The 11,618-nt window shown below is 53.4% G+C and overlaps 1 long non-coding RNA gene across 3 annotated transcripts; it reads left to right on the plus strand.

Moving 5' to 3' along the window:
- Positions 1-1,802: 1,802 nt before the first annotated feature.
- On the plus strand, positions 1,803-8,072 carry LOC115901483. Of its 3 annotated transcripts, none has more exons than XR_004060548.1 (2): positions 1,803-2,158; positions 6,516-8,072. It is a non-coding gene; the product is annotated as an uncharacterized LOC115901483 (long non-coding RNA). The 3 variants fall into 3 exon arrangements; XR_004060550.1 differs by lacking the exon at positions 6,516-8,072 and adding an exon at positions 4,306-4,983; XR_004060549.1 differs by lacking the exon at positions 1,803-2,158 and adding an exon at positions 5,455-5,889.
- The last annotated feature ends 3,546 nt before the right edge of the window (positions 8,073-11,618 follow it).

Below are 11,618 nucleotides of genomic sequence, written 5' to 3' on the forward strand. Positions count from 1 at the left end.
GGTCTCAGTACTAGGGTAACTCAGTTCTGTCATTGCAGACTTCCTGTATGTTTGGAAACAAAAGTATATGCTGTTTCTTTGGCTGCAAGTGAAACTAAGAAAAACAAGAGGGCTTTACTTTTATCACTGTAGCAGGCACTAGTTATTTTCTGCTTGGCTTTATGCAACCAAAATAGAGCAGAAACAATTCTCTGAATATAGGCACTTTCTATGGTTTACTGATTGACTGGAATTCTTATTGACTGGAAACGACGTACTTAAAGCTTCACATTATGCTGTCGGGTTTTGGCTTTTGAGGTGCGTGATGTGGTGGGGGACTGTCATATTGCAGTTCGAGTCAGTACTAGGTTGATTTTGCAGTTTAGACATGGATTTCCAGTGTGGCTTCCTCAACCTGCCCTGGTCCTGAGGAGAGCACTGAGGAAGCTACAAGCCTTGGGCCCATATTGGGATGCAGAAAAAAAAGCAGATCGGCCCTGGCTGCTTTTGCAATTCAATTTATTCTCTCCTATTCAGTTCATTTAATGGGCAAACACACTCTCCATCACTCGGTCTCTTTCTGTCCCCTTCTCCAAGCAAATTCATTTGTTTAAAATCCTAAAAGGTGGTATAAGGTCTTATTGAAACCCAGCAACGTAAGGGGTGGGAGTGGATTAGATTCCTTCATTTCCTTTTGGTAATCCTAAATGCAGCTATCTCTGGTTCCGTAATCTCCTCTAGAGTCGGATTACCGCCCATTTGAGCAAGTGCAGCTGGAATTAGGGGATGACAAGCATGCAAAGAAAGTGCCAAGAACTCCTGAGGTGACAGAGACGTCGGGGTGGCTCTGGCCACCCTGGTGTCCCCCAGGACACCCCGGGCGGTGATGGGGGCGGCCCTGGGCAGGGCAGTGCCCACCGGCCCCCGGCGCAGACCGGCCTTTCTTCTCGCTGTGGCTCCGCGGCGGCAAGGGCCACCGCTGGGTCCCTTTGGCGCTTCATTTGCCTGGTGACGGGCTTCTGCCAGCCCTGCAGCTCTCTGACGAGCCACACCGCCATACACAAATATGTAGTTATATATATTTATACATATATAGCCACACATAAACATGAATGGATGCTCCTGCATCCACTAGAATAAAGAATAAATATAAAATAGGCGATGAGATGTGGAGCGAGTACAGCCTTGTTTATGCTTATCTCTGTTCACCTGGAAAAAGTAACCCTGCATGAAAACACACCTTTGTGTGTGCGATCATTTTTTAAAACAATCCCTCATATTTGATTGAAATGGAATATGCCACCGTGTATATCTAAGATTAAAGCTTTATTTTTAGAGGCCTGTAATCTTTTCAAGGAGATTTTGTTGATATAGGACTTCATTGGAAAGTAATTGTGGATTGTACAGCTCTGACCTTTACAGAAAGCAGGGTGTGGGTCTGTACAGCTGAGAAATACTGTGCATCAATTTCTTGTGAAGCCCCTGCAGACCAGCTAAGTATGCATACAAGTTCAAGAATTTATTTAAAAGGTTACAATTAGTGGTTCAGTCGTCAAAGCTGGGGACGTGGTATTTTTATACTAGGCGAAATACACTATTTAAACATGTTTTAAAAATAAATAAATAAATAAGAATAAGGCCAGGCCTTCTACACAAATTGGAGGCAGCTAAATGCTCTTTTGTGCCTGCAGCTCTAAGGAGGCTGTGATGCATGTGAAGGAAAGTGACTGACTTAACTCATTGGGATTCAGGGAATGGCCTGCCCTCTTTTGAAAAAAAAAAAAAAAAGCAAGAAGAAGAAGAAAAGTAAGTGTGTATGTGTGTGTGTGTGTGTGCGTATTCGTGTATGTGTGTGTGTGACAGAGAGAGGAAGAGAGAGAGAGGAGGGGGAGATTCACAGAGTCCTGCTTTCCTGAGCTGAGAGCTGCTGGTTCCCAAGCCGAAAGTATTAGGAGAAACACGGCTTCTTGTGTCTTAGCTGCATTTACACAATGAAATCACTTCTATTTTTATTCCTGCTAACCGACCGCTTTTGCTTGAATCCACTCCGAGCCATGGACGACGGGAACAAAAAAAAAGTACTTAAATACAACAAGACAAAAAAAAAAAAAAAGAGGGAAAGAAAACCCTAACAAACCCAACCACGCTGGGATGAGGATTACTCACTTTAGCGCTGCCTGTAAGTACAAAGTCTCTTGCTGCATTTCAGGGCGATAGTGACATGCTGTTGATTAGGTTGGGGTTGCTGGGGTTTGTTTTGATTCTTTGTTTTCTCTCTTTTTTTTTTTTTCTTTTTTTTGCCTTAAATATGCCATCCCCTCTTTTTCAGTCTTCTGCCGGTTTGCTAAAATAAGAAAATAAAATCGGGAGAGGGAGAGGGGCGGGCGGCTGGGCAGAGCGCGGTGCGGAAGCAGGGCAGCAGCCGGGGGTGCGGGGCTCCGCGGGCGCGGAGGAGCGCCCGGTGCCGGCAGTGAGAGGGACAGAGGGCTTTTCTCAGCACCACTTTGTGGGCTTGGATGGTTTGAATTTCTTTTTTTTTTTTTTTTTTTCGCCCAGGAATGTGCACGCCTGTGTGTGTACATTCACATCCCCAGGCAGCGTGGTCTGCTTGGGTCTCTGTAGTGCAACTTGAGTCCGTCCAGCTCGAAGGAATGCGGTGGTCAAAACAGCTTTCCAGCTGTTTGGTTTTTCGGGATTCCAACCCCCTCCCCCCCCCCCCCCCCAGACACCCTTCTCAAGTGTACATGTGATGGTGTTACTTTTCCGTGGCAGGATTTGCTTAAAATAAACTAAGACCAAAACTGTTTCTCTCGCGCCTAGCCTAGTCGCCTCTCTCCCCCTCCCTTTCCTCCTTTCTTTCTTTATTTCTGTGAGAGCGCTCCTGGGAAAGCGGATCGGATAGAGGGCAAGGCTTTTGAAATCGTGGGGGAAAATGTAAGAGAATTCAGAGGGTCCGGGCTTTCTTTGTGTGGTGCTGAAGCCGCGGAGCTGCTTTGTGCTTTGGAAGGAGAAAATGGCGAGTCCTATTGTGTTTAGGCCATTTTCTTCCGGTACAAGGGTTTCCCCCCAAATCCTAAATACTTCAGGGCTCTTTTGAAAGAAATCTCCCAGCCTACGAAGTGTGAATGGCTTCAGCTCTGCCTTTTCCCCAGCCGGTAGCACATCACATTCTAGAGAGCCCACACATTTCTCTTTGCAGGGCTAGTGCACAATTTCTAAAGCTGCCGCATTCAGAGCCTCTTGCAGCGTAGGGGCTATTTCAGCGGCTCTTTGCCCGACTTTCTCAACTCGGGGGAGCAGGTTATGAGAGAAAGAAGGGGACTGAAGACATAATATTTCGAGACCTGTCCTTGCTTTTAAATGCTAAGGAACAGCGTTAGCCAATTGTGTGTGTGTGTGTGTGTGTGTGTGTGTGTGTGTGTGTGTGTGTGATCTGAGAAAAGACTTGTCAACGGCGACGCCTGACTTTTCCACTAAATTATTTAAAGTTTATGTATATATACATGTATGTGTACGTGAGAGAGAGTGTATCTCTGCGCATGCATGGAGCTAGGTAGCAAGATCTTTCTTTTAGGACCAGAAAGAGGCCATATATATGTGCAAAGTGATATCTTAGAGGATATTTAACTATCGTGTGCAAGTAATTCCCGCTACAACTTCTAATGAAAAAAAAATTAGTTTCCAATGTTGTCAGTTCTCGTCAGGTCATCCCGTAGGTAGGTACCGGTTACTAAAAACTGCGTCTGAATTTGCACGTTAATCCATTTAAGGAAACAAATGAGAATCCGAGGTTTAAAGACTGTTGTCCGATATTAACCACTTTACATTAGAATGCGGGTTTGCCCAGGCCCCAGTGATTAAAAGCTCTTTGGAAAAGGAGAGCTAACAAATAAAGCCCAAGAAAGGTAAATCCTCACTGCCACCGCCACCTCCTTCCAAGGTGCTGAATTTGAAAAAAAAATGGTATTAATAATAACAACAACAACAAGAGCAAAGCAGAGGTGTTGATGGAGCTGCCGCGGAGGGGTGGCAGGCTCCCCGGCCCCGCGGCGGCGGCGGGCCGCGCTGGCGCGGAGGGGCGCGCAGGGCCACGGCTCGGCCGCAGGAGCAGCGCCCGCTGCCGCCGGCGGGTCAGGACCATGGACAGGGACCGGGCGAGGATGGAGCCGGCTGGTGTCACCCCGGGAAAGGGCAGAGAGCAGGCTGTCGGCCCCCACGGAACGCCGGGGCCGCGAGCTGCTCTGTCTTTCTTGTTATCCCTCTCATGTGCCTGCTCAAGATTCTAGGCAAAAGACTTGAGAAACTGCGTTTATATTTCTCCTGCAGGAGAGCAAGCTCTGCTAAAATGCCATGCCAGTGGTTTCTCTTCTTACTGCTCGCAAAAGAAGTAAAAGGATCTCTCCATTCTGCATACGATTGCTTTTTCCCTTCAACTCCGAGCCAAAAATAAATCTACTGCTCGGATCGGCTGAATGACAGTGGTGTAAATTAAATTGATTTTATCAGTGACCAAGTTCCACAATTGGAAAAATTAAATGCCACTTTGACAGACAAGGATAATATGGAACAGATCTATAAAACAGCTCCTTTGAACAACAACAACATCAACCCAACAGGAGCCTAGATACTGGCGATTCCTTCTTCTTCATCCTGCTCCGTTATGTCACATCGTCTAGTTTGCCTTTCTGCAGTACCGAAATGATTGAAACCATTGTTTGATGCAAAGGGAGTAGTGATGATGAGTCATGGACTTTATGCCACAGCAAAAGCAACAGACGTGGTTCTCAGGCAAATTTCTTTTTTTATTTTGATCGCGCTTCTAATTGGATTCCCCTTTCAGATGTACTTTGCGGCACTTCCAACCCACCCTACAGCTCCAGCAAACTCGGGGCTGAGCCACGGGAACGACAAGCCGCTCTGCCTCCACCTAAGAACTGCAGAAACGCACCCTCCAAGTCCTTTAGCCAGGAGAACCCTACTCCAGCGCCTGCCGCCGGCCCCGCAGGGCGAGGGGAGGCCTTGAGCCGCCTCAGCGCTCCCTGCGCGCCCGGCCCGGCTCGGCTCGGCTCGGCCGGGCTCTGCTCGGCTCGCTGCCGCCCGCCGGGGCCTGCCTGCCGCAGAGGCACCGCGGGACGGGGAGGGAGAGGGAGGGCTGTCCCCGCACGGCCAGCGAGCCGCTCCGGGACAGGCACGGCGGGAACAAAGCCGCGGGGCACGGCGCGGCCCGGCCCGGCTGCGGCCCGGGGCTGGGCTCCGGGCTCCGGGCTCCGGGCGGGCGGGAGGGCGGCTGGGGCGGCGCGGGGCCGGGGCGCGGCGGTGCCGCAGTGAGGGGGGCTCGGCGCTGCCGTGCGGGGAGGGTGGACTCCGGGTGAGCCGGGGATCAGGCTCCTCTTCCTCGCTATGACTGTACAGATTCATGTGACATTGAGGTTGGGGAGGTGGGGGAGGGCGGGGGGGGTGGAGGGAGAGGACCCGGAGGGAAGGGGGAGGGTTGAACTTTCTGCCGGGCTCGGTTTTTCACACCTTTCTCTCCCGATGATGCGTGAGGACGTTTTGGGAGAGAGCGGCTCGGCGGGGTCCCCTCCGACCAGGTCCCCCTCGACCTTGCGGGGACCCGGCCGGGCGGCGCGGGTCTGGGATTGTGCCGGGTTTCAAGGACACGGGAGATGATCGGGACTTTGGGAGCCAACATCTGCCTGGCTGGTGACGTCAGCAACCCCGTGTAATCCTCTTGTACTGAAGGCAGATGCCTTATTTGTTTGGCTGGAGAGGCATTAATCCCTAATTCTGGAGCAGCAAGCGAGGGGGAGAGACCGGACGGCTTCCTATCCCCCGAAAGCAGCTAGAGGGGCTCTCCTCTCCTGAGCTCCCCGGCTCCGACTGGGTGGAGGAGCCGCCAGCCCTCGGCAGGTTTGACCATTTCCTTTTTGATTGTGATTCTCTTTTTTGGTATTTGGAGTGGGTTCCTATTTCTTATTTTTATTTGGATGCTTGGATTTCTCCCTATGATTCTTTGCTCTAGTATTGTCCTCAAGACGAAAAAGAAGGGGGAACTGCTGTTCCCCACCCCCTTCACAGTCCCTTAATTTTATTATTTTCTTTTCTTCTATATTTTTAAGCTTTCCTCTGTGCTTGCTCTGGGGGGATTTTTGCAGCGGTGGGCAGGGAGGTTGCTCTCTGCGGTTCCCCGCGGCTGGCCCGTTCCCACCGCGCTGCAGGGACCCAGATGCCCGCTCGCCCTAGCGCTGCGGTGATGGGCGTTCCGCCTTGCTCGTCCTCGGCCGCGGATCAAGCAGCCCCACAGGCTCGGGTCTGGCCGACCCCAGCTTCGCGACAGTCCGTGTGGCCCCCCTTCCCTTCTCTTCCTCCCCTTCCCCTTTCCCTCCCCGCCCTTCTCCTGCTCTGACTCCCCCCTCTCTCCCTTTTGTCATTGGCAACCGCGCGGCGTGCGGGCTCCCGGCGCCCTTCCCTCCCCGCCTGCCTTTCCTTTCCTCCCCGCCTGCATCTCTAACGCTCTCGCTTTGTCTGTTTTCCAGGCGGCCGCACGCAGGAGCTACGGTGCCGAGGGGGCCCGGAGCCGCCTTCTCAGTTTGCCCCCGGATGCCCCGGCAAGCTACAGGAAAAGTCTCTGGGAAGCCCAGCTCGCCGCAGGATCCCGCCCGCCGCCGCCTGCAGCCGCAGCACATCCCGCTTCGCCTCCTCTCTCTCTCGCGGGCCCTGGCGCCGAGGAAGCAGTCGAGGTCAGCTGCCCGGTTCCTGGGGTCCGGCCGTGCTGGAGCCCGCAGGGTGATGCAAGGTGCCCGGCCGCTCCGCTCCTCCCGGCGCGCCGTCGGCACCGAAAAGGAATGAATGGTCCCGATCCTCAGCCGTGAAAGATGGCAAAAAGCGTAATAATAATAATAATAAAAGCTTAGGCTGATTTTTTTAAAATTATTGTAATGACTTCACCCCTCATTTCCTCACTCGCCAGTTCAGTGTAGGCAAGCCAGATGGGCTGCCCAGACCCTCCCGGGAAAGGGGCAGGTGCGAGTGAGTCAAATTTTTTTCTGCTTTACAAAGAAAGATGACACATCCTGCCCTTTCATTTTTCATCGCCGAAAGATCCCCTGTTGCCCCCCCACCCGCCCTCCCCCTGGCCGAGGGGAGCGGGGATGCTCTGGGGGTGAGGGCTCCCCCCGCCCGTGCTCCGGGGGAGCCGCAGGACCAGGCGGACCGAGACAGCCGGAAAGACATGGTCATCCCTCCCGGCCAGGGATGCCAAATGACAGACGTCGAGCCGGGGAGAGTCAGCTCCTGTGTTTAAAATCCCTCGAAGACGCTGGTGAAATTAAAGCAGTCGTCTGGAATTGTGCAATAGGCACGCGCTTATATTATTATCTTTTTTTTTCTTTTTTTTTCTTTTTCAATCGATTAAATGCATATTTAACAACTTCCTGAGCATTGCAAACAACAGACTGGCTAGTAAGAAAACTCGAGCGTGAGTTATATGCAGCCTGGGCCAGAATGGGACTAGGGCGGAGGGAAATTACCGGGTTTTTTTTTCGGGGATCAGTTGCTGTTCTGCTGAGAGAGAGAGAGAGAGAGAGCGAGAGAGAGCGCTCTAAGGCTCTGACTCTCCGTGTTCACAGCGGACCTTGATTTAATGTCATACAATTAAGGCACGCGGTGAATGCCAAGAGCGGATCCTCAAAGCAGCATGAAAGATCTCGCTTGAGCATACCATAACAATAATGTTAGTAACAAAAATAATCGCAATGAGCTTTAAAAAAAAAGAAAGAAAGAAAAAAGAAAGAAAGAGAGAAAAGGAGAGAGAAAGCAATAAAGATCTCGACAACCTGTACTCACCTACGGAAACCGAGACTAACTAGGACTGGTGGACTGATTGGCTCAGCCCGGTGGAAAGGAGATGCCACTGCCACGGGACGGGCCCGCGGGGGCAGCTGTCAGCAGCAGGTAACGGGGCCGTGGGGGGCTACTGGAGCGGTGCGGGAGCCGCGGTGGTTTTTCAAGGCAGTGGTGACTCGACCTCTCGCTTTCTTGGGCTGAACCATGTAAAGTCGATTAATGGGAAATAAATATATTTTCTAATATTATCATCGCGAGGATTGTTCTTTGCGCATCGCTCAGCCGGTGGCTAGGAGTGCCCGCTCGATAATGGCTCCTCCTCTTGCGGGGCTCCTCTAGAAGCGAGGAACGCGAGCCCGGGTCACGGCGCGGTGCGCGGGGGGCAGCGGCAGAGCCATGTGCGGAGCTGGTGCCGGGGCGGGGGTGCCCGAGGTGCCGCGGGGGCACTGCAGCAGAGCCGTGTGCGGAGAGGCAGCTTGGATGGGTGCGCCCAGAGGAGCGTGCGGAGGTTGCGAGGGACAGGCGGGGAGGGGGCGCAGCGTGTGGGCTCGGTGTGGGGAGAGCGGCGGAGCGGTGCCGGCGGGCGGCGGAGCGGCGTGCGGGCTTTGTGCGCTGGCCCGGGCGGCGGGGCGAGGCGCAAGGCAGCGGCTGGCGGGCGCGGAGCGCAATGGGGGGCGGCGGCGGCGTGGGGTGCGCGGGGCAGCTTACGCGCGGGGGAGGGCGGCGGGCGGCGGTGGCAGCGCGACGCGCGCCGGGCAGGGCGTGCGCGGCCGGCACACCGGGGACGCGGCTCCGGGGGAAGCGACGGCCGTGGCCGGGCCAAGCCGGCGGGTGCGGGGAGGGTGCGGGGGCGGGGAGGGGAGAGGCCGGGGTCCCCGCGCCGCCGGCGGCGGAAGTCTTTGTTCCGCGGGGCCTCGGCGGCGGGGGAACAAAGGAGCGGCGGCGCTGCTGCCGGCGCTGTCCCTGGTGCTGGCGGAGGCACCGCGCTCCCGCCGCGGGCCTCCGGAGCGCTCGTCCCCCGTCGGGCAGACGTGCCCCGGCGGCACCGCAGTGGGATCGTCCCCGACTGAAGAAAACCCAGCATCGCGACGGGAGTGAGCAGCCAGCAAGGCAGAGGTGCGGGAGCGGCAGGAGAGCGGCTCGGCCCGAGCCTCCGCCGATGCGCAGTGCACAGCCGCTGCCCCGGCGCCGTCCCCGAGCTGGTTCCCCCCGCGCATCCTTCCCGCCGAGTCCCTCCCCCCCCCTCTGAAACAGCCGGGTTGGAAGCAAGTCCTGCCGGGGCTCTGTCCCGCTCCTATCCCAACTCCGTCCACAGCCATCTGCCGCGGCCTAATTCTGCTCTTCATCCATCAAACAGCGGCCACAGCCAGCCAGGGCAGGGGATGCTCTCAAAGGCTAAATAAGGCAAAACAACTAAGTAACAGCAGTAACCACAAGAACTGTAATGATAACAACACTCTCTGCCTGAAGGTCATAGAGCTCTGTCCTCTTTCTGATTGGTCTCAGCAGACAGCCTGACAGCAGTGTTTGGGGGTTTTTTTTACCAAAAAACGGATTGCAGATTGGACTGATCACCCTTCTCTGCAAAGGGATAAAAGGGGAGAATTCCTGTCCTTTCAGCAGCCTGTCACCTCTTCATCCCCGTGTAGTCACCCTTACACTGTCCAGCAGACAGATGAAGCACATGGGCTACTCCATTCTTTCCCTTCAGCTCACTGAGTTGGGGTTGAATCTTTTGCCTGCTCCTGCCATGCCGCACAGCTGCTCTCATTTCTTCTTTTGAGATATACACATCTACCTATACACGTATAAGCACATTTCATGTTTTCTATGTAGTGTCACATTGTCACAACTTCTGTTCATCACTGCTCCTTGCTTACATGTCCTTTGTAAGACCCAGCACTCCACAGGATCTCAGGGAAGCCAAGCAGAGAACAGAGGAAAGTCCATTTTTGCCTGCTTGTTTGCGAGCCAGGACGATGCACAGCAGAAACTGACCCTCACACAGGTAGAAAGAAGGGAAATATTGTAAATGCCTTGTATCCTGAGCGACCTGAACCACTCAGTTAAACTGTTTGCAGGATCACAAGGATGAGCTGACCACCCCTGCACTGAGGTATTATTTGCCCACATTTTACTTTTTTTTTCCCCTTGGGTATCAGCGCTAAAGATTTGTTATAAATATTCTATAGTTCTGTAGCCAAAGAAACATGAATATGTAAGTGATCTTTCCACTACCAATCCCTCGGTGTGGCTTTTAAGATACTTCTTAATGCCTGAAAAGAAATGGAACTTTCTTTAGAATGGGTGAAGCTTTCTTTTGGAAAGCTTCCAGAGACAGGGAACCTTTTTTGCCTTCTAAACTACAATAGCAGTGATAGCAGTGGTGATGAAGATGATGGAGCATGTAAAAAAATGGATGCGATGGAAATCTGAAGACCCAGGTGATGAAGTGTGCCATCTAGAGACGTGAGTTCCCCTTCCAATGTCATATTGCTGTTGTAGGCACATTGAGGTTCTGGTGGTTGCATCTGAAAGTAACCAACATTTAATATTCACCACTTTCCTTCCTGCTCTGAAAAAGAAATGAAAACCCTGCTCTCAGCAATTTTTCTAGGGGGTAGCCTCATTTCCGAGACTACCTCAGTCACGGCTCTCCACAGAGAGGAGTGGTGAATGCTGCCTGCCCGCCTCCCCTTGAGATAGAAGACAGCTATATCCCCCCCTCCCCCACGCCTTTTTTGTTTTAAAAAATCCCGCTATTTTTCCTTTTTCCCTACTCAAGCGACTCCCAGCCGGAATCACGGGGGAAAAGCCTGTCCCCGGGGCTGCCGGGAGTGCCCCAGGCGGGGCCGGGTGGGCAGGGGGACGATCCGCCACCTTCTTCTTCTTCTCCTCCTCCTCATCTTCCTCCTCTTCCTCTTCCTCTGCCCCTGCCCGGCCCCGGCACTGCCGCGCCCCCTGGCGGCCGCGCACGGCGCCGCGCCCAGCGCAGCGCAAATCCCGCGCAATCCCTGCGCGGCTCAAATCCCGCGCAATCCCAGCGCAGCGCAAATCCCACGCAATCCCAGCGCAGCACAAATCCCGCGCAATCCCAGCGCAATCCCGGCGCGGCGCAGTGCAGCGCTGCCTCCGCGGCGGAACCTGGGAAACTGCGAGTATCAACCATCTTGAAGCAACGTCCCGAATAAAAAATGACTTCAAAACGTCAAGCACACGTCATCCTAAGTGTTCTGCAATGTAGATTGTGAGAAGCGATGTTTTCATAGCTTCCCGGTGGGAATCGAGGCTATCTGTCTCATTTAAATTCAGAGCTATAGAGTATCATCTGTGGCGTGAAAATATAAAGGGAAATGAGCTACTACCTGCTTACTGCAGCTGTTGAGGCAGTCTGGGACATCGGTCTCACTCAGGGACAAATTAGAGCAAGAGGCACAGTCAAGGTATTGTCCAGTTTAAGACACAGTGTTTATCAAAAAGTTAAAAGCCTTTAATTTAGTTTTTGAATTAGGAAGATTAAATACCAACATTTCATTTTGTTTCACTTGTCCTCCTGTACTCAAGGTGGTGGCTTAGAAAGGTGTAGAGCACAGGTAAGTCAGGCAATAAGCAAAGCAAGCACTCCAGCAGAATAAGCACTGTCCCGCTGCCTCCATCCTGCAGAGCTGTGCCAGCAGCAGGACCTTCCCCTGTCCAAGAGAGAAGCAGAGGACAAGTGACCCGTCTGGTGCTTCAAGGCCTGGTGCACGGCGGTGACTGCCACGGGGTGAGACAGTCAATGAGCCAGCCAGCAA

The sequence above is a fragment of the Camarhynchus parvulus genome, chromosome 2 (assembly GCF_901933205.1).
Source record: "Camarhynchus parvulus chromosome 2, STF_HiC, whole genome shotgun sequence".
In the NCBI taxonomy this organism is placed as follows: domain Eukaryota; kingdom Metazoa; phylum Chordata; class Aves; order Passeriformes; family Thraupidae; genus Camarhynchus; species Camarhynchus parvulus.